This window comes from Orcinus orca, chromosome 6 (genome assembly GCF_937001465.1).
Source record: "Orcinus orca chromosome 6, mOrcOrc1.1, whole genome shotgun sequence".
Lineage (NCBI taxonomy): Eukaryota > Metazoa > Chordata > Mammalia > Artiodactyla > Delphinidae > Orcinus > Orcinus orca.
Window position 1 is genome coordinate 60,777,820 of NC_064564.1, and position 21,341 is coordinate 60,799,160.

Consider the following 21,341-nt stretch of genomic DNA (forward strand, 5'->3'; position numbering starts at 1 on the left):
GATATATATCATTATACATTTCTCCAAACTCATTGGCTGTACTATACCATGAGTGATTCCTAATGTAAACTATAGACTTTGAGTGATAATGATGTGTCAGTGTAGTTTCATTAGTTGTAACAGATATGCGTACCACTCTGATCAGCTCTGGTCAGTGGTGGTGTTAGTGGGGGGAATTATGCAACTGTTGTGGTAGGGGGTATATGGGAAATATGTGTACCTTCCACTAAATTTTATTGTGAACCTAAAACTCCTCTAAAAAGTAATGTCTATTTTTAAAATAAAAATAAATAATATCCTCTCAAGGACAAATTAGTTGTTATTTATTAACTATATTAATGAGATACTAGAAATGGATGAAGGATTTGAATAGACAATTTCCAAAAAAGACTGTAAATGGCCAATAAGCACATAAAAAGATGCTCACTTTATTAGTTATTAGAGAAATGCAAGTCAAAACCACAATGAGGTATCATTACAGATCCACTAAGATAATTATAAGTAAAAAGTCAGATAATAGCAGTATTCTTGAGGTTGTAGAGAAATTGGAATCCTCAAACATTGCTGACATATAAATGTATATATCGTAAACATATATATCATGTAAATGAATATAAATGGTGCCATCCACTTTGGAAAACAGTTGGAAAGTTTCTCTAAATGATGAACATAGAGTTACCGTATGATCTTACACTTGTACTACTAGGCCTATACTCATGAGAAATGAAAACACAAGTCCACAAAAACTTGTACACAAATGTTTATAGCATGGCTGCATTTCTTTCTGGGAGCTCTAGGAGAAAATCCATTTCCTTGTCTTTTCTACCTTCTAAAGGCTTCCTGCATTACAGATGTCTCCTCCATCTTCAAAGAGAGCAGTGGCAATGGCCAGCAGAGTCTTTGTCAGATCATATCATTCAGATTCTTACTCTCCTGCCTCACTTTCTTGTTTATGAGAACCCTTATGATTACACCTGAATAATCCAGGATAATCTCCACCATCTCAAATTCACCTCATTAGCAATTTAATTCCCCTACACTTATGTAACATAAGATATTCACAGGTTTTGGGAATTAGAACATGAATATGTTTAGGGGATAATTATCCTGCTTACCACAGATGACTCCTTTTTTAAATTTATTTTCTACCATTTCTAAATGATTATTTTAAAATTAACCCTAAATTCAACAGATATTACTAAATGAAAATAACCATGTACACTTTTCTGTGTATTCAAACAATGTATTCAAATAATGGGGGAGGTAAGTTATTTTTAATTTCATAATAGCATATGCTAAAAGATACATTTTTAATACAGGGATACCAAGTTTATTTTGCATGAAATAACTGACCAAGAACATTTTTTTTTTTAAATTTATTTCTGCCTGTGTTGGGTCTTTGTTGGTGAGCTTGGGCTTTCTCTAGTTGCAGCGAGCGGGGGCTACTCTTCGTTGTGGTGTGTGGGCTTCTCATTGCAGTGGCTTCTCTTGTTGCGGAGCACAGGCTCTAGGCGCACAGGCTTCAGTAGTTGTGGCTCGTGGGCTCAGTAGCCGTGACTCACGGGCTCTAGAGCGCAGGCTCAGTCATTGCGGCGCACGGGCTTAGTGGCTCCGCGGTATGTGGGATCTTCCCGGACCAGGGCTCGAACCCGTGTCCCCTGCATTGGCAGGCAGATTCTTAACCACTGCGCAACCATGGAAGCCCCCAAGAACATATTTTTAAGAAAAAGTCAGAGTCCATTCTGTTGCTTAGAGGGATAGAATTTTGACTGAGTGATGATATATGCTATGCATGGAGCAGTGTTTTAGCACTTGTAGTATGTGCAAATCATCCCTGTTTTAAATCACTAGAGTTCTAATTTATACCCCCAAACACTATTTTCTGATGCTTCTTTTACCTGAAATTAAATGGTGCTCTTTAAAAAAATCTAGAAAACAACATTTCCTGGTAAGAAAATGGATCATAGGCATATGTGATTGGCATTTTAGATAATTTACAGTTAGAATGTCAAACTTAATATTGCCTCATAAAAACTGATCTGAGAGTTAACAAAAATTTACCTGGAGTAAGAACAAAATGTACCCGTGAAAGGCAGGATTGACCTGACCTAGCCCCAAGGAAAGCCAGTGGAGTGTTGGGACAGGCAGGAGCAAGGCAGCGAAGCAAAAAGCAGCTGTATGGGAGTGAGGGTGTCTGTGGCTCATGGGAATAAAAACAGATGGAGACGGGTACGGTGAGTATGTGTCATAGTGAAGAGAAAGGTCCCCATAGCCTAAGATTTGACCACTTGACAGCTATAAGTATTTAAACATTTCCTTTATTTTATTTTGTTTTTAAATTTATTTTATTGAAGTATAGTTGATTTACCATGTTGTGTTATTTTCTACTGTACAGCAAAGTGATTTAGTTATACATATATACACATTCTTTGTCATATTCTTTTCCGTTATGGTTTATCACAGGATATTGAATATAGTTCCCTGTCCTATACAGTAGGACCTTGTTGTTTATCCATTCTATACACAGTAGTTTCCATCTGCTCATCCCAAACTCCCAGTCCATTCCCTGCCATCCCCACCGCCCTGGCAACCACAAGTCTGTTCTCTGTGTCTGTGAGTCTGTTTCTGTTTTGTAGATAAGTTCATTTGTGTCATATTTTAAATTCCACATATAAGTGATATCATATGGTATTTATCTTTCTCTTTCTGACTTTACATAGTATGATAATCTCTAGGTCTATCCATGTTGCTCGAATGACATTATTTCATTCTTTTCATGGCCGAGTAGTATTCCATTGTATATATGTATCACATCTTCTTTATCCATTCATCTGTTGATGGGCATTTAGGTTGTTTGCATGTCTTGGCTATTGTAAACAGTGCTGCTAAGAACATTGGGGTGCATGTATCTTTTCAAATTATAGTTTTCTATGGATATATGCCCAGGAGGGGGATTGTTGGATCATATGGTAAATGAATCAGTTATATATCTATACATATGTTCCCATATCTCTTCCCTCTTGTGTCTCCCTCCCTCCCACCCTCCCTATCCCACCCCTCCAGGCAGTCACAAAGCACCGAGCTGATCTCCCTGTGCTATGTGGCTGCTTCCCACTAGCTATCTATCTTACGTTTGGTAGTGTATATATGTCCATGCCTCTCTCTCGCTTTGTCACAGCTTACCCTTCCCCCTCCCCATATCCTCAAGTCCATTCTCTACTAGGTCTGTGTCTTTATTCCTGTCTTACCCCTAGATACTTCATGACCTTTTTTTTTTTTTCCCTTGGATTCCATATATATGTGTTATCATATGGTATTTGTTCTTCTCTTTCTGACTTACTTCACTCTGTATGACAGACTCTAGGTCCATCCACCTCACTACAAATAACTCAATTTTGTTTCTTTTTATGGCTGAGTAATATTCCATTGTATATATGTGCCACATCTTCTTTATCCATTCATCTGATGATGGACACTTAGGTTGTTTCCATCTCCGGGCTATTGTAAATAGAGCTGCAATGAACATTTTGGTACATGACCCTTTTTGAATTTTGGTTTTCTCAGGGTATATGCCCAGTAGTGGGATTGCTGGGTCATATAGTAGTTCTATTTGTAGTTTTTTAAGGAACCTCCATACTGTTCTCCACAATGGCTGTATCAATTTACATTCCCACCAACAGTGCAAGAGGGTTCCTTTTCTCCACACCGTCTCCAGCATTTATTGTTTCTAGATTTTTTGATCATGGCCATTCTGACTGGTGTGTGATGATATCTCATTGTAGTTTTGATTTGCATTTCTCTAATGATTAGTGATGTTGGGCATTCTTTCATGTGTTTGTTGGCAGTCTGTATAACTTCTTTGGAGAAATGTCTATTTAGGTCTTCTGCCCATTTTTGGATTGGGTTGTTTGTTTTTTGTTATTAAGCTGCTTTTAAATTTTGGAGATTAATCCTTTGTCAGTTGCTTCAGTTGCAAATATTTTCTCCCATCTTGAGGGTTGTCTTTTGGTATTGTTTATGGTTTCCTTTGCTGTGCAAAAGCTTTGAAGTTTCATTAGGTCCCATTTGTTTCTTTTTGTTTTTATTTCCATTTCTCTAGGAGGTGGGTCAAAAAGGATCTTGTTGTGATTTATATCATAGAGTGCTCCTGCCTATGTTTTCCTCTAAGAGTTTTCCTCTAATAGTTTCTGGCCTTACATTTAGGTCTTTAATCCATTTTGAGCTTATTTTTGTGTATGGTGTTAGGGAGTGATCTAATCTCATACTTTTACATGTACCTGTCCAGTTTTCCCACCACCACTGATTGAAGAGGCTATGCTTGTCTGTACTGTACATACTGTACACTGTACATTCCTGCCTCCTTTATCAAAGATAAGGTGACCATATGTGCGTGGGCTTATCTCTGGGCTTTCTATCCTGTTCCATTGATCTATCTTTCTGTTTTTGTGCCAGTACCATACTGTCTTGATTACTGTAGCTTTGTAGTATAGTCTGAAGTCAGGGAGCCTGATTCCTGCAGCTCCGTTTTTCGTTCTCAAGATTGCTTTGGCTATTTGGGGTGTTTTGTGTTTCCATACATATTTTGAAATATTTTGTTCTAGTTCTGTGAAAAATGCCAGTGGTCATTTGATAGGGATTGCATTGAATCTGTAGATTGCTTTGGGTAGTAGAGTCATTTTCACAATGTTGATTCTTCCAATCCAAGAACATGGTATATCTCTCCATCTATTTGTATCATCTTTAATTTCTTTCATCAGTGTCTTATAATTATCTGCATATAGGTCTTTTGTCTCCTTAGGTAGGTTTTATCCTAGATATTTTATTCTTTTTGTTGCAGTGGTAAATGGGAGTGTTTTCTTTTTTTTTAATGTTTTTTTGTGGTTTTTTTTGACAGTTTTGCTTTATTTATTTATTTATGGCTGTGTTGGGTCTTCGTTTCCGTGCGAGGGCTTTCTCTAGTTGTGGCAAGCGGGGGCCACTCTTCATCGCGGTGCACGGGCCTCTCACTATCGCGGCCTCTCTTGTTGCAGAGCACAGGCTCCAGACGCACAGGCTCAGTAATTGTGGCTCACGGGCCCAGTTGCTCCGCGGCATGTGGGATCTTCCCAGACCAGGGCTCGAACCCGTGTCTCCTGCATTGGCAGGCAGATTCTCAACCACTGCGCCACCAGGGAAGCCCTGGGAGTGTTTTCTTGATTTCACTTTCAGATTTTTCATCATTAGTGTATAGGAATGCCAGAGATTTCTGTGCATTAATTTTGTATCCTGCTACTTTACCAAATTCATTGATTAGCTCTAGTAGTTTTCTGGTAGCATCTTTAGGATTCTCTATGTATAGTATCATGTCATCTGCAAACAGTGACAGCTTTACTTCTTCTTTTCTGATTTGGATTCCTTATATTCCCTTTTCTTTGATTGCTGTGGCTAAAACTTCCAAAAGTATGTTGAATAAGCGTGGTGAGAGTGGGCAACCTTGTCTTATTCCTGATCTTAGTGGAAATGCTTTCAGTTTTTCACCATTGAGGATGATGTTGGCTGTGGGTTTGTCATATATGGCCTTTATTATGTTGAGGATAGTTCCCTCTATGCCTACTTTCTGCAGGGCTTTTATCATAAATGGGTGTTGAATTTTGTTGAAAGCTTTCTCTGCACCTATTGAGATGATCATATGGTTGTTCTCCTTCAATTGATTTCTCCTTCAATTGATTGTTGATTGATTTGCATATATTGAAGAATCCTTGCATTCCTGGAATAAACCCCACTTGATCATGGTGTATGATCCGTTTAATGTGCTGTTGGATTCTGTTTGCTAGTATTTTGTTGAGGATTTTTGCATCTATCTTCATCAGTGATATTGGCCTGTAGTTTTCTTTCTTTGTGACATCCTTTTCTGGTTTTGGTATCAGGGTGATGGTGGCCTTGTTGAATGAGTTTGGGAGTGTTCCTCTCTCTGCTATATTTTGGAAGAGTTTGAGAAGGATAGGTGTTAGCTCTTTTCTAAATGTTTGATAGAATTCACCTTTGAAGCCATCTGGTCCTGGGCTTTTGTTTGTTGGAAGATTTTTAATCACAGTTTCAGTTTCAGTGCTTGTGATTGGTCAGTTCATATTTTCTTTTTCTTCCCGATTCAGTCTTGGCAGGTTGTGCATTTCTAAGAATTTGTGCATTTTTTCCAGGTTGTCCATTTTATTGGCATAGAGTTGCTTGTAGTAATCTCTCATGATCTTTTGCATTTCTGCAGTGTCATTTGTTACTTCTCCTTTTTCATTTCTAATTCTATTGATTTGAGTCTTCTCCCTTTTTTTTCTTGATGTGTTGGCTAATGGTTTATCAATTTTGTTTATCTTCTCAAAGAACCAGCTTTTAGTTTTATTGATCTTTGCTATCGTTTCCTTCATTTCTTTTTCATTTATTTCTGATCTGATTTTTATGATTCCTTTCTATCTGCTAACTTTGGGGTTTTTTTGTTCTTCTTTCTCTAATTGCTTTAGGTGCAAGGTTAGGTTGTTTATTCGAGATGTTTCCTGTTTCTTAAGGTAGGATTGTATTGCTATAAACTTTCCTCTTAGAATGGCTTTTGCTGCATCCCATAGATTTTGGGTCGTCGTGTCTCCATTGTCATTTGTTTCTAGGTATTTTTTTTATTTCCTCTTTGATTTCTTCAGTGATCACTTCGTTATTAAGTAGTGTATTGTTTAGCCTCCATGTGTTTGTATTTTTTACAGATCTTTTCCTGTAATTGATATCTAGTCTCATAGCGTTGTGGTCGGAAAAGATAGTTGATACAATTTCAGTTTTCTTAAATTTGCCAAGGCTTGATTTGTGACCCAAGATATGATCTATCCTGGAAAGTGTTCCATGAGCACTAGAGAAAAATGTGTATTCTGTTGTTTTTGGATGGAATGTCCTATAAATATCAATCAAGTCCATCTTGTTTAATGTATCATTTAAAGCTTGTGTTTCCTTATTTATTTTCATTTTGGATGATCTGTCCATTGGTGAAAGTGGGGTGTTAAAGTCCCCTAGTATGAATGTGTTACTGTCAATTTCCCCTTTTATGGCTGTTAGTATTTGCCTTATGTACTGAGGTGCTCCTATGTTGGGTGCATAAATATTTACAATTGTTATATCTTCTTCTTGGATCGATCCCTTGATCATTATGTAGTGGTCTTCTTTGTCTCTTGTCATAGTCTTTATTTTAAAGTCTATTTTGTCTGATATGAGAATTGCTACTCCAGCTTTCTTTTGGTTTCCATTTGCATGAAATATCTTTTTCCATCCCCTTACTTTCAGTCTGTATGTGTCTCTAGGTCTGAAGTGGGTCTCTTGTAGACAGCAAAATATGGGTCTTGTTTTTGTATCCATTCAGGCAATCTGTGTCTTTTGGTGGGAGCATTTAGTCCATTTACATTTAAGGTTATTATCGATATGTATGTTCCTATTCCCATTTTCTTAATTGTTTGGGGATTATTATTGTAGGTCTTTTCCTTCTCTTGTGTTTCTTGCCTAGAGAAGTTCCTTTAGCAGTTGTTGTAAAGCTTGTTTGGTGGTGCTGAACTCTCTCAGCTTTTGCTTGTCTGTAAAGGTTTTAATTTCTCCATCAAATCTGAATGAGATCCTTGCTGGGTAGAGTAATCTGGGTTGCAGGTTTTTCTCCTTCATCACTTTAAATATGTCTTGCCAGTCCCTTCTGGCTTGCAGAGTTTCTGCTGAAAAGAGCAGCTGATTACTTTATGGGGATTCCCTTGTGTGTTATTTGTTGTTTTTCCCTTGCTGCTTTTAATATGTTTTCTTTGTATTTAATTTTTGACAGTTTGATTAATATGTGTCTTGGTGTATTTCTCCTTGGATTTATCCTGTATGGGACTCTCAGTGCTTCCTGGAGTTGATTAACTATTTCCTTTCCCATATTAGGGAAGTTTTCAACTATAATCTCTTCAAATATTTTCTCAGTCCCTTTCTTTTTCTCTTCTTCTTCTGGAACCCCTATAATTCGAATGTTGGTGCGTTTGATGTTGTCCCAGAGGTCTCTGAGACTGTCCTCAGTTCTTTTCATTCTTTTTTCTTTATTCTGCTCTGCAGTAGTTATTTCTACTATTTTATCTTCCAGGTCACTTATCCGTTCTTCTGCCTCAGCTATTCTGCTATTGATCCCATCTAGAGTATTTTTAATATCATTTATTGTGTTGTTCATCGTTGTTTGTTTCCTCTTTAGTTCTTCTAGGTCCTTGTTAAATGTTTCTTGCATTTTGTCTATTCTATTTCCAAGATTTTGGATCATCTTTACTATCATTATTCTGAATTCTTTTTCAGGTAGACTGCCTATTTCCTCTTCATTTGTTAGGTCTGGTGTGTTTTTATCTTGCTCCTTCATCTGCTGTGTGTTTTTCTGTCTTCTCATTTTGCTTATATTACTGTGTTTGGGGTCTCCTTTTTGCAGGCTGCAGGTTCGTAGTTCCCGTTGTTTTTGGTGTCTGTCCCCAGTGGCTAAGGTTGGTTCAGTGGGTTGTGTAGGCTTCCTGGTGGAGGGGACTAGTGCCTGTGTTCTGGTGGATGAGGCTGGATCTTGTCTTTCTTGTGGGCAGGTCCACGTCTGGTGGTATGTTTTGGGGTGTCTGTGGACTTATTATCATTTTAGGGAGCCTCTCTGCTAATGGATGGGGTTGTGTTCCTGTCTTGCTAGATGTTTGGCATAGGATGACCAGCACTGTAGCTTGCTGGGCGTTGAGTGAAGCTGGGTGCTGGTGTTGAGATGGAGATCTCTGGGAGATTTTCACTGTTTGATATTATGTGGAGCTGGGAGTTCTCTTGTGGACCAGTGTCCTGAAGTTGGCTCTCCCACCTCAGAGGCACAGCACTGACTCCTGGCTGCAGCACCAAGAGCCTTTCATCCACACGGCTCAGAATAAAAGGGAGAAAAAGTAGAAAGAAAAGAAGGAAGGAAGGAAGAAAGAAAGAAAGAAAGAAAGGAGGAAGGGATGGAAGGAGGGAGGGAGGAAGGAGGGAAGGAAGAAAAAAGGAAAGAAAAGATAAAGTAAAATAAAATAAAGCAAGATAAAATATAATAAAGTTATTAAAATAAAAAATAATTATTGAGAAAAAAAACGGACAGATAGAACCCTCAGACACATGGTGGAAGCAAAGCTATACAGACAAAACATCACACAGAAGCATACACATACACACTCACAAAATGAGGAAAAATCATAAATCTTGCTCTCAAAGTCCACCTCCTTAATCTGGGATGATTCGTTGTATATTCATGTATTTCACAGATGCAGGGTACATCAACTTGATTGTGGAGCTTTAATCCGCTGCTTCTGAGGCTGCTGGAAGAGATTTCCCTTTCTCTTCTTTGTTCTCACAGCTCTCAGGGGCTCAGCTTTGGATTTGGCCCCGCCTCTGCGTGTAGGTCGCCGGAGGGCGTCTGTTCTTTGCTCAAACAGGACGGGGTTAAAGGAGCCGCTGATTCGGGGGCTCTGGCTCACTCAGGCCGGCGGTGGGGGGGGGGGGGAAGGGAGGGGCACGGAGTGCGGGGCGGGCCTGCGGCGGCAGACGCCGGCATGACGTTGCACCAGCCTGAGGCGTGCCGTGCGTTCTCCCGGGGAAGTTGTCCCTGGATCACGGGACCCTGGCAGTGGCGGGCAACACAGGCTCCCCGGAAGGGGGTCGTGGATAGTGACCTGTGCTTGCACACAGTCTTCTCGGTGGCGGCAATAACAGCCTTAGTGTCTCATGCCCGTCTCCGGGGTCCGCGCTGATAGCCGTGGCTCGCGCCCGTCTCTGGAGCTCCTTTAAGCAGCGCTCTTAATCCCCTCTCCTCGCACACCAGGAACCAAAGAGGGAAGAAAAAGTCTCTTGCCTCTTCGGCAGGTACAGACTTCTCCCCGGACTCCCTCCTGGCTAGCCGTGGCGCACTAACCCGCTGCAGGCTGTGCTCACGCTGCCAAGCCCAGTCCTCTCCCTCGCTCCCACCGAAGCCGAGCCTCAGCTCGCAGCCCCGCCCGCCCCGGCGGGGGCGCAGATAAGCCTCTCGGGCTGGTGAGTGCCGGTCGGCCCTGAACCTCTGTGCGGGAATCTCTCGGCTTTGCCCTCCGCACCCCTGTTGCTGTGCTCTCCTCCGCAGCTCCGAAGCTTACCCCCTCCGCCACCCGCAGTCTCCACCCGTGAAGGGGCTTCCTAGTGTGTGGAAAGCTTTCCTCCTTCACAGCTCCCTCCCACTGGTGCAGGTACCATCCCTGTCCTTTTGTCTCTGTTTATTCTTTTTTGTTTTTCCCTACCCAGGTACGTGGGCGGTTTCTTGCCTTTTGGGAGGTCTGAGGTCTTCTGCCAGTGTTCAGTAGGTGTTCTGTAGGAGTTGCTCCACGTGTAGATGTATTTCTGGTGTATCTGTGGGGAGGAAGGTGATCTCCGCGTCTTGCTCTTCCGCCATCTTCCCGGAAGCCCATTTCCTTTATTTTAATGACATCATGGTTATGCAGAAGATAAAACTAACTCTTTCTTTCTTTCTTTTTTGCGGTATGCGGGCCTCTCACTGTTGTGGGCTGTCCCGTTGCGGAGCACAGGCTCCGGACACGCAGGCTCAGTGGCCATGGCTCACGGGCCTAGCCGCTCCGCGGCATGTGGGATCTTCCCGGACCGGGGCAGGAACCCGCGTCTCCTGCATCGGCAGACTCTCAACCACTGCGCCACCAGGGAAGCCCAAAACTAACTCTTTATTGCAAGATTTTACACAAATTGATAATCAGACAGCTGGACATAGCCAAGATCAGTCAGAGCTGAAGAGCTGCTGTAAGGTCTATGCAGGAACACACATTCTTAGAATTACAGTGCCTCTTGCTTTCGGATCCACACCTGTGCATCCTCTTCCACTATTGATTTCAGCAAATAACCCAAGGACTGGAAAGCAAAATGCTCTCTCCTCCTCACCAGTTCAGCCTACAGACATGGGGAAAAGATGCTCTCAAATATTATCTTCAACTCTGTTAATGACACTGAACTCAAGGTGGAAAAGGGTAATGGCTCATCATGGAATTTTTTTAAACCTGTCTATTCAGATATATTTCATTTTTCTGGAGTTCTGATGTCACTAGTAGTTTAAAATAATACCATCATTTTATAATCCAACACATGTAGTCTGTGCCATATTAATTAAATTATTGTATAACACATTTTCATATTTTTCCAGTCTTTATTTTGTTTTCCTGATATTTTTTACACTGTTTTTCAATTCTTAGACATTCTGCATCAGGTAATTGATTGATTCATTCATAATGCATTTAAAATATGAATTGAGCCCTCAAGTGAACCAGGTATTATATTTAAATCCTTGGACTAACAAGGTCAGTAGACATATATTTTGCTCTCAAGGAGCCCAAGTTCTTGTTTGGGGTGACATCACCTAAGAACAAGGGAATGGATTTTGCTTTTAATTTGTCTTTTCATATTTTTTTCAAGGACTTCTTCTAATTTTTACATGGAAACATTTATATCAGCATTTTGATCTTAGGATCCTATTTTGTTCTTTAAAATGCTTTCATTGACTCTAGTGTTTTATTTCGTGTTTTTGGTATAATTGCTTAAATTTAATGCATCAGTAGTTTTGTACTGTCATATATAAAAGCTGTTAAAAGATTACTCAGAATTATCAAAATATATTTTCATGTGTAAAGTCACAAATATATTGTGATCATTTTTTATAATAGAATTTTTTTTCAGTTTCTTTATACAACAAATAATTATTGAGCACTTTCTATGAGTCAGAAACTGATGGGAATTCATCAGTGTACAAAAAAGATCAGTCTTTTTGACTTTGGCCTACACAAAGCTTCCTTTCTAGAAGGTATAGAGAAAGGGAAATAGGGTTCAGAAACAGAAAATTACATAATTGTACTATAGTAAGTATGATTGGGATTTTCTGGGTATAACTAACACCTAAAATAAATATCTAACATAAGTATGGGATAACAGAGAAGGTATGGCATCAGAGTATTTTTGCATGATTCTGATTTTTTTTTTGAAGTGGCATTTACAAGAAATGTGGATGTAGGGCTTATAGAAAAGATAATTATATATGTAAATATATATATATAAATTATATATATATAATTGTTCCTATTAAAGAATTGTAATTTTTTATTTGTTCATTCAACAAAAATTTATATTTCTAGCAGGGACTAGACTAATTAGTAAATACATAGTGGAAGAAAACACACTATATACCTTAATGGAATTCATAATCCAGAGGATTGTTTAATTACCTCACTGTAGTGTACAAATATCCCATATTCACCAGATAATTATGTGGGAATATATTGGAATATGTTACATATAAAATACCACATTAAATAGAAAGATTAGGAATAAACAAAATTGTACTTTAGGTAAGCATACTTCTTTATTTGGAAAATAAAAATTTGGCTCTTTTTTAAGGGATTATTCAACTAATTTGTCATGAAATATACCTATCCTGAGATTTTCTAGCCTATAAATTAATTTCTTATGTGTATTTTTCTATTGCTGCAAAGATTCAAAAATAATCATCCTTCTTTGCTATATTGATGTCTATGCCATTTCTGAATTCATGCATGTTTTTATCTTAAATGTATAGAAACAGAAAGTCATACTGAAAGTCATACTGAAATTTGTAGAGCTGTTTGAGTGCTTATTTACAAACATATTACATTTCTTCTATGTTCTACTTAATTAAAAATTATGACTATATTCTTGAATAAACAAACAAGTAAGGAGGACTTGTCACCTGTTAGTGACACTGAACAAAGTCAGGGGCACACTCATGATGTGGATAGAAGTCAATAGGATCTGATGGTCTCCCAATGAAATGCATGTGCAGTCCATACTAATTAGCTTGTAAATCAGACTGACACTTGAGTTTATTTGGGCCAGAAAGACTACCTACTGTCAAGCAATCAAGCACTACCCCTTTAATTGCAATTTATAACAACAACCACGCTTTATTGATCCTAGCAACACTTATACCACAGCAGTATCATTATTTGACTTTATTTTAACAGCTTTGAAAGGTTAGGAAATTAGAAACCACTGTACAAGAGACCATTAAAAATTGAGTTGCTTACATTGCTTCACGCTCTATGTTAACAATGCTAACTATATTTATGGAATTATATAAAAAGAGAAGGAAAAGGGGACTTAATATTTATTAGGCACCTAATAAGAGCTAGTGCTTCCTTACAGTGAATATTACTTTGCAGTCACCAAAAAAAAGAAAAAAAAAATACATAAAAGCAGGGAGGATCAATATTGTTATTTGCATTTTACAGATAAGCTGCAGCTTAGAGGTTAAGTAAACTTCCCAGAACTTTAATGTTAAAATGTTAAGGGCTTCCCTGGTGGCGCAGTGGTTGGGAGTCTGCCTGCAGATGTAGGGAACGCGGGTTCGTGCCCCGGTCCAGGAAGATCCCACATATCGCGGAGTAGCTGGGCCTGTGAGCCGTGGCCGCTGAGCCTGCGCGTCCGGAGCCTGTGCTCCGCAACAGGAGAGGCCACAGCAGTGAGAGGTCTGCATACCGCAAAAAAAAAAAAAAAAAAAGTTAAAATCAACTCTCTTGCTCCAAAGCATGTGTTTAATTTCTTGTATAATTTCTTGCAAGATTTTTGCACACTGGCCCTTCTATGATACGGTGTTATCATGACACAGTCTAAGTGATATTTAAAGTGTGAAGACAGCACATCCACATGAGTTTTGTGCCCAATATGGTTTTTAAAACATAAAACATCAGTGTATGATCACTCTTATTTGTCAGTTGTATTAACTTTTATAAACCTAGTTATTTTTTTTTCCATATTTAAACATTAGAGTTGTGGAGTTTCAATTTGGAATTTTCAGCTAATTAGACAATGTAAGCAGCATGCCTAGTAAGAAAACTTTTAGAGTTTCAGTGAATATTTAGGAAATATTTGGTGAATATGAAGAGTAGCTTAAAGTTTGGCCTTTCATTTATTTTCCCCCAATTTAAAAAGGCTACCGACTTAATTTAATTTTGATAATTAAAACTTGCGTATATTTCAGGTATACAAATAGATGAATTGATATATATGTATACATTGTGAAATATTCACCACAATCAAGCTAATTAACATATCCATTACCTCATCTAGTTAGCATTTGAGATGGGGGGGAAGTGAGAAACTTAAGATTCACCCTTTTAACAAATTTCAAATATATGATACAATATTGTTAACTATAATCACATTGTTGTACCTTAAATCTGCAGAACTTATTTATATTACGTAACTAAACTGTGTACCCCTTGACCAGTATCTTCCCATATCTCACTCTCCTTAGCTACTGAGAGCCACCATTCTGCTCTCTGTTTTTATGAAATTGACATTTCATATTCCACATATGATTGAGAACATGCAGTATTTGTTACTCTGCATCTGGCTTATTTCACTTACAAAGTTTTTGGGTTTATGCATGTTGTCACAAATGATAGGGTTTCCTTCTTTTTTAAGGCTGACTAATATTTCAGTTTGTGTGTGTGTGTATGTGCGCACACGCATATATATATAGCCAAATATATAGTCACATTTTCTTTATCCATCCATCAACGAACATTTGGGAATGTAAATTGGTACAACCATTTTGGGAAAACACTATGGAGTTTCCTCAAAATATTAACACTATAACTACATTTTAATCCAGTAATCTCACTTCTGGATATATATTCAAAGGATATGAAATCAGTATCTCAAGGAGATTTCTGCACTCCTATGTTCATTTCAGCATTATTCACAATAGCAAAGATATGGAAACAACCTAAACATCCTCCATGAATGAATGGATAAAGTTTGTCATTTCTTATACATACTTTTTGAGTAGACCTGAGTGATCACTTAGTTATTATAATTCTTCATGAATCCTCTGTAAATCTCTGACTAGATTTAAGCCAGATTTAGTCTGGTTTACAGCAAGGGACCAAAAGGTGGAGGCTCTAAACTTCCTCTTTGTATCATCTGGAGTAGCTCTACTTCTAAACATTTCATTTGTTATACTTCCACAAAATTTCACTCACAGAATGAATAAACCAGTAAACTTTATAGTATTAATTAAATTAAAAGTCATGGATCTAGTCCAATGTCCTCATTTTTGCAGGTGAAGAAATGGAGATTCAAAGAAGTAAAGGAGCTGTCTCAAAGTCACAGTACTAGTAAGTAATATCTGCACATCTAGAGTCAGATGTCAGACTGTTTGACCTGAGTTCTATCCATTGCATAATAATAGCTTTTCATTTCAGACACAGTGTTGGAAAGTCTATAAAACTCTGTTTCCATCCCTGACATATGGTCATTGGCACTAATTGCATGTCACCTGTGTTCAGTTCTGCTATACACTTTGGAAGATGCTTAGAAACTGTTACAGGATGTTCATTTTAGAAAAGACAGTGTAACTCATGAGATGGTGAGGCAAAAGAAAGCTGGCACTCATTTCAGGACTTGCCATGTCCTAGGTGCTTAATAAGAATCATTCCATTTAATCTTCAAAAACTATTGTAAGGGTTTTATCCCTATTTTAGAAATAAACTAAGGCTCTATGGTGGTTGGTAGTTTGCCCTAGTACATAGAACTATTTAATGTCAGAGCTGGTTTCAAATCTAAATCTGACTTCAAAGGTGCCATTTTTTGTACTGTACAATTCTGAAATTAAAGACAGGGATCGATACAAATAGTACATAATTCCAAACTAGTGTGATGATATAGTTGTATATATCATACATGATATATATCATAGTGTGATGATATAGTTGTATATATCATACAACAAACTAGTTGTATGATATAGTGCCAAGAGGAAACTAATGAAAGATCAACTTGAGTTGACACTGTAAATGTTGATATGTTCTTGTTATTGACTCCAAACTAGCAATTCTTGGAAAGCTTGTTACTATGAAGACATTATATATAATGGTATCTGTAAATGACTGGAAAAATATTTGCAACACATACATAATGACATTACAGGTAGAGATTGCTAACTTGTCAAGATAAAGTAGAATGGGAATTTCAAAAAACAGAGGCTTTATTATAGCTGTTGGAATATGAATGAATTATTGAAGAAAGCAAATGGCATTTTGTAGCTGGATGGGATATAGATATGTGAGGTTGGATAAAATAATTTCTTTCAAGATGGAAGTATGAGAAGCATGGAGGTGGAAATGAATAGGGACATTTTGGCAATAGGGGATAGACTTCAAATATGGTAAGGAAGAGTTGAGATGTTATTTCAAAAGGTTGAACTGGGATTCTTTGGTGGAAGTTTTGAAGTCTGATCTAAAAAATTATATTTTACTATATAAACAAAAAATGGATATTGATGGTGTTGGTCTTTTGTTATTATTATTATTATTTATTTGTTGTTCTAATCTGTGCAATCCTATAATCAGAACCGTGCCTTGGAAAAATTATGATAGCGTTATGATGGACGGACTACATAGATGAAAAATCAGAAGTGAGGAGACCAAGTAGCTGGTGTGAAAAAAATAACGAGGCAAACATTCCTCCTCAATTTCTATCTGTTTTTATCTGTTAAAGATAATGACATCTCCCCTTCCCAGTGCTTGTAATTGCTCAGATTTCTGTAGTAACTTTGAGGAGAAAATACTACTGATCTCATGTACCAGACCTTAGCTCAATCTTGCCTCAAAGAAACAAACATAAAATTCCATAGATTCAATATCCAGTTTCCTCCCAGTTGTCCTTTTCCTGATAAATGTTTGTTGAATGAATAAATAAATCTCTTTTCTATCTGCTTTTCTATCTTGAAAATTCCTGTCATGTAGAGGAGAAGACAGATGTCATGATAGCTTTATTATCCTGGAAACCTGTCTCTTCCTAGAGAAGTCTTTCTGAGTGAAAACTTTCCTTGTGCTTTGAAGATACCAGTTTGCCTAAAATTTGCACTTTAGTTGGAGGAAAGGAAAAAGTAAGGGATACTTGTTTTTCTCATAAGGAGCATAAACAAATAGGACGTGCCTGTGCTGTCTTTAAAGCATTGTGCCCATATAATGAAGGAACAACAAAAAAATGAAAAAAGGCTTTATGCAAATTAAGAATCATTTAGCTTCTTAAAGATCAACTGCTTGGTTTTAACATTCAAATAGGGAGGAAAGAGCTTTAAAAGGTCTCTGCCCTCATGTTAGATAAACCATGGACAGATAAACAGGACAACTTGTAGCACTCTCCTCATTTTAGAAACCTTCTTATTCCAGGAATTGTATGCGTTCATTAATGAGTCTGACCAGTACCACCCAAATACTCTGCTGCTTCCTAACTATGATCCCACAAGTAGTGGAAACAATATGCTTTCTTCTTACTCAGTTGAATTCATCATAGCTGTGAAACTTTCTTCAGATTTTCTTTTTCCTGTTTTGTGGATTGCATTTTTGACCCCAGGTTCCCTTTAAGAATGTGCTTCATTTAATTTATATGCATTTGTCTTATGAACAATACATCTGCTAAATTATCCCTTCTATATTGAATCTCTGCTCTGCTTTCTCAGAGAAAACATAGGCTGCTCCAAACATGGGCTATCCCTCTCAAAGGCAATACCTTTGCCATTAGAGATCTTTTTGCCTAACTGATACATAACATTCTGAACTTCTAAGAAAGTAACACGTCGATGCAGGGGCTATTCAAGTAAATTCTATATATAAGATTTGATATTTTGTTTGGTCAGGTATTTGAAATGAAAAGGTGAGTTAGAGTTTTAGGTGGGAAAGGAAAGTAGCAGTACACCTTTATCAATAGGTGCAATAAAAGTCAAAATAGGCCAACCTTGTGAGGTTTGGTTGAGCACTGAATATCCATAGCACTGTGTCTGGTACACAGAAAAATTATTTGTGGAGTGAATATATATGTTATTGGCTTGTAACTGACACTTCTTTGGTCTTTTCAATGTCTATTTGTGAAATTACTGTAGTCTATCAGGTAAAGGTGACGTTGGATTGGATAGAAATCTAGCATTAGATTTCAAGCAACTGTCTCAAGAATCAATCCTCTGCTTGCCTAAATGTCACTCATTAGCCAAAAAGCTGAGTTTGCGCAGTGACTGAGCTATAGCACTCCAAGTGACTCCTGGTAGCCAACTGTGCTGAGAAGTGAAGATGAACATTGCATACTCAGCTTTGTTTCTTGGTTGTAACTATGATACTGCTAGCAAGACCCAGTGGTATTCCATTTATAGTTTTCTTTTTATACATTCTGAATTGGTCTTTGGGCTAAAAATAGAGGTTCATATGATAGAGATGCAACTTACTTCATAACTCTTTAATCTCTGGTATAGGGAAATGAGAGAAAACATTTGCTTTATTTCCCAAGAGGATAAATTAATAAATGTAGTACTATGAAAATGTTAAAGAAAAAGGATTACTGAAAATGTGTTTGAGCATAAAATATATCATTTTATTATGGGAGGTAGTTTGGCACAGAGATTAAGTATTTAGATCCTGGGGAAACATAATTTGTGTAAAATAATGGGTTCCACTATTTATATGACCTTGGAAAAGTTTTCAAATGTGTCTGTGCCTCACTTTCTTCCCCTGTAAAAACATCTACCTGAAAGAAAAAGTAAAGCATGAGTCCTTATAAAAGTCTTGTTTTATATTTAAGTTTTCAATAGCACAACTTCTGTATGTTAAAAACTATATTAATTTTCTTAGTACATATTCCATTACGCCCTGACTGATATTTCCCACATAAATTTCCTATTCAAATGCACAGTAAGTTGATAAATACCATTCTTTGCAACTATATCTAAGTCCACTTGCAATATGGCATTAAGAAGAGTAAGGCATGCTGTTTTGGTATTATCTATATCTATAAATCTAAATATCTTTACTATTTATATATATTTCTAACCCTAAGTTTTTCAGAATCTTTGGATTAAATTTTTATTTGGAATTTATAATAAAATGCATATACAAATAATGTGATATTGAGGGGGAAATTCAGTTTTACAGATGGCACTTATTAAGGTGATTTAAAGATAATTTTTTTTTTCTATTTTTGCGGTACGCGGGCCTCTCAGTGCTGTGGCATCTCCCGTTGCGGAGCACAGGCTCCGGATGCGCAGGCTCAGCGGCCATGGCTCACAGGCCCAGCCACTCCGCGGCATGTGGGATCCTCCCGGACCGGTGCACAAACCCGTGTCCCCTGCATCGGCAGGCGGACTCTCAACCACTGTGCCACCAGGGAAGCCCAGTTTTTACCTTTTTTTTTTTTTTTACATCTTTATTGGAATATAATTGCTTTACAATGGTGTGCTAGTTTCTGCTTTATAACAAAGTCAATCAGTTATACATATACATATGTTCCCATATCTCTTCCCTCTTGTGTCTCCCTCCCTCCCACCCTCCCTATCCCACCCCTCTGGGTGGTCACAAAGCACAGAGCTGATCTCCCTGTGCTATGCGGCTGCTTCCCACTAGCTATCTATTTTACGTTTGGTAGTGTATATATGTCCATGCCTCTCTCTCGCTTTGTCACAGCTTACCCTTCCCCCTCCCCATATCCTCAAGTCCATTCTCTAGTAGGTCTGTGTCTTTTACCTTTTTTAATGGCAGTAAATGTTATCCCTCTCCCAGCCTCTCCAGATTCCCACACACCTCAAAAATGAAATTAGAAAATAGCAGATTCCATTTTGTCCTGGCAGCCAATTAAATGGCAGTGGGTGTCTGTTTCTGTGTCATTTTCAGAAACAATTGTATCATTAAATCGCTGAAATTGTAGTGTCAGCTGGAAAGAGAGCAAATAGTTAACAAAGGGAGAAAAAAATATGAACAATACAGCTACTTTGATGTCTTCCTGCCCTCCTTTCAAGTGTCTATTGCTGAACAAGCTACAAACAAAATGTGAGGGAGCAAAGGCTCATGCAGATGAGCCTGGGTGGCTTGTACCTCCCTCTCTGGGAGGATGCTCACACATTTCTTCTGCTCCCACTTGACACCTTAGGCGGACCGCACCAATCAGTGTTTCAGAACACAACTCCCACTGCCCTGCCTCTGTTTCTATCCAATTACTGTTCACTCATGGAATCCACTCTCTCATCTCCTTTTTAAGATTTATTCATTAATTTATTCAACAAATACCTATGGAGCTCCTACCTTATGCTAGGCACAGTCCCAGGCAAAGATACATCAGTGAACAAAAAAGACAACAACCCTGCCTTTAAGGAGATTACTTGGAGGTAGTAGAAACAGTAAGTTATTTGCATCATAAATCTGTCAATTATGTAGTTGGGTAAGGGAAATCAAGAGCCAGGGGACTACAGTTTTTAATGGGATAGTCAGAACTTTGGGAGAAAGTGTTTTATGTTGTCCAGAGAGGCACAGAGAATAGTGGTTAATAACACACACTCTTTTATGAGACTGCTGGGTTTCTTAATCTATACAGTTTGTCACTTGTTAGTTGTGTGACCTCCTTAAATTTACTTGATTTCTCCAGGTCTCAGTTCCCCCATCTCTAATATGAGTCTTATATGTAAAGGATTTAGAACATAATACATTGTACACATTACTACAGTGCATGTAGTAAGTACCTAGTAAGTATGATGTGTTCATTATTATGTTCTGAAAAGAGTGTACACCTCAATTTAGAGATATCTGAGTGTGAAAATATCAAGGACGTACTTCTCACTAACCTGAACCTCATTTGTATGATCAGGAATATTAAGTTAATTCCTATCATTTAATATTATAAGAAAGTTCATATTATGTATTCACAGGAGATCCTTCTTAAATGTCATGCCCTTTCCTCTCTAGATCCAGTTGAAATGCTTTGACGTATTCTCACATTATCCAGCTAGTGAAAATCTTAAGTCTCCTGGTGTCACTCATGGTACTTATTACATACTAGCTTGTGCTGTGTTGCATTTCCTCCTTTCTAAAACATCACGGATAATAAGGCACATGTGTTGATTTAATAGCAGCTTTTCAAGGGGAAGAAACACTCCCACATTAAATGCACCCATCAATTAAATGGTGTGCCCTGATTTTAAACAGATTTAAATGTGAAAAATAAGTGCATCATAGAATCAAGGAAATGTCTTAGTTTCTGTTCGTGTGTCTCATTGCTGCTACTGTGTGATTAACTACTCAGATACTATATAATGCTTTGTATCCTTCTCTTTGCTTAATCCACTGCCTTGTACATTTAAAGAGCTCAATAAAATATTTCCTAGGTGATTGAATAGATGACTGCATAATTCCTTGAACAAAAGAACTCGTTAAGTTTATACATCAAATGAAAACTGATCATGGTTTTTCAAGTTGGGGGCCTTTCTTCATTCAAAATTGCATAAAAAA

The 21,341-nt window shown here is 37.9% G+C and overlaps 1 protein-coding gene across 23 annotated transcripts in view; it reads left to right on the top strand.

Moving 5' to 3' along the window:
• PTPRD (protein tyrosine phosphatase receptor type D) overlaps positions 1 to 21,341 on the top strand; it is a 2,143,853-nt gene that overhangs the window by 261,854 nt on the left and 1,860,658 nt on the right. For all 23 annotated transcript variants that reach the window (XM_049711289.1, XM_049711292.1, XM_049711307.1 and 20 more), the window contains exon 2: positions 15,137 to 15,191. The gene's annotated coding sequence lies outside the window, so the exon portion shown is untranslated. The remainder of the gene's footprint in view (positions 1 to 15,136; positions 15,192 to 21,341) is intronic.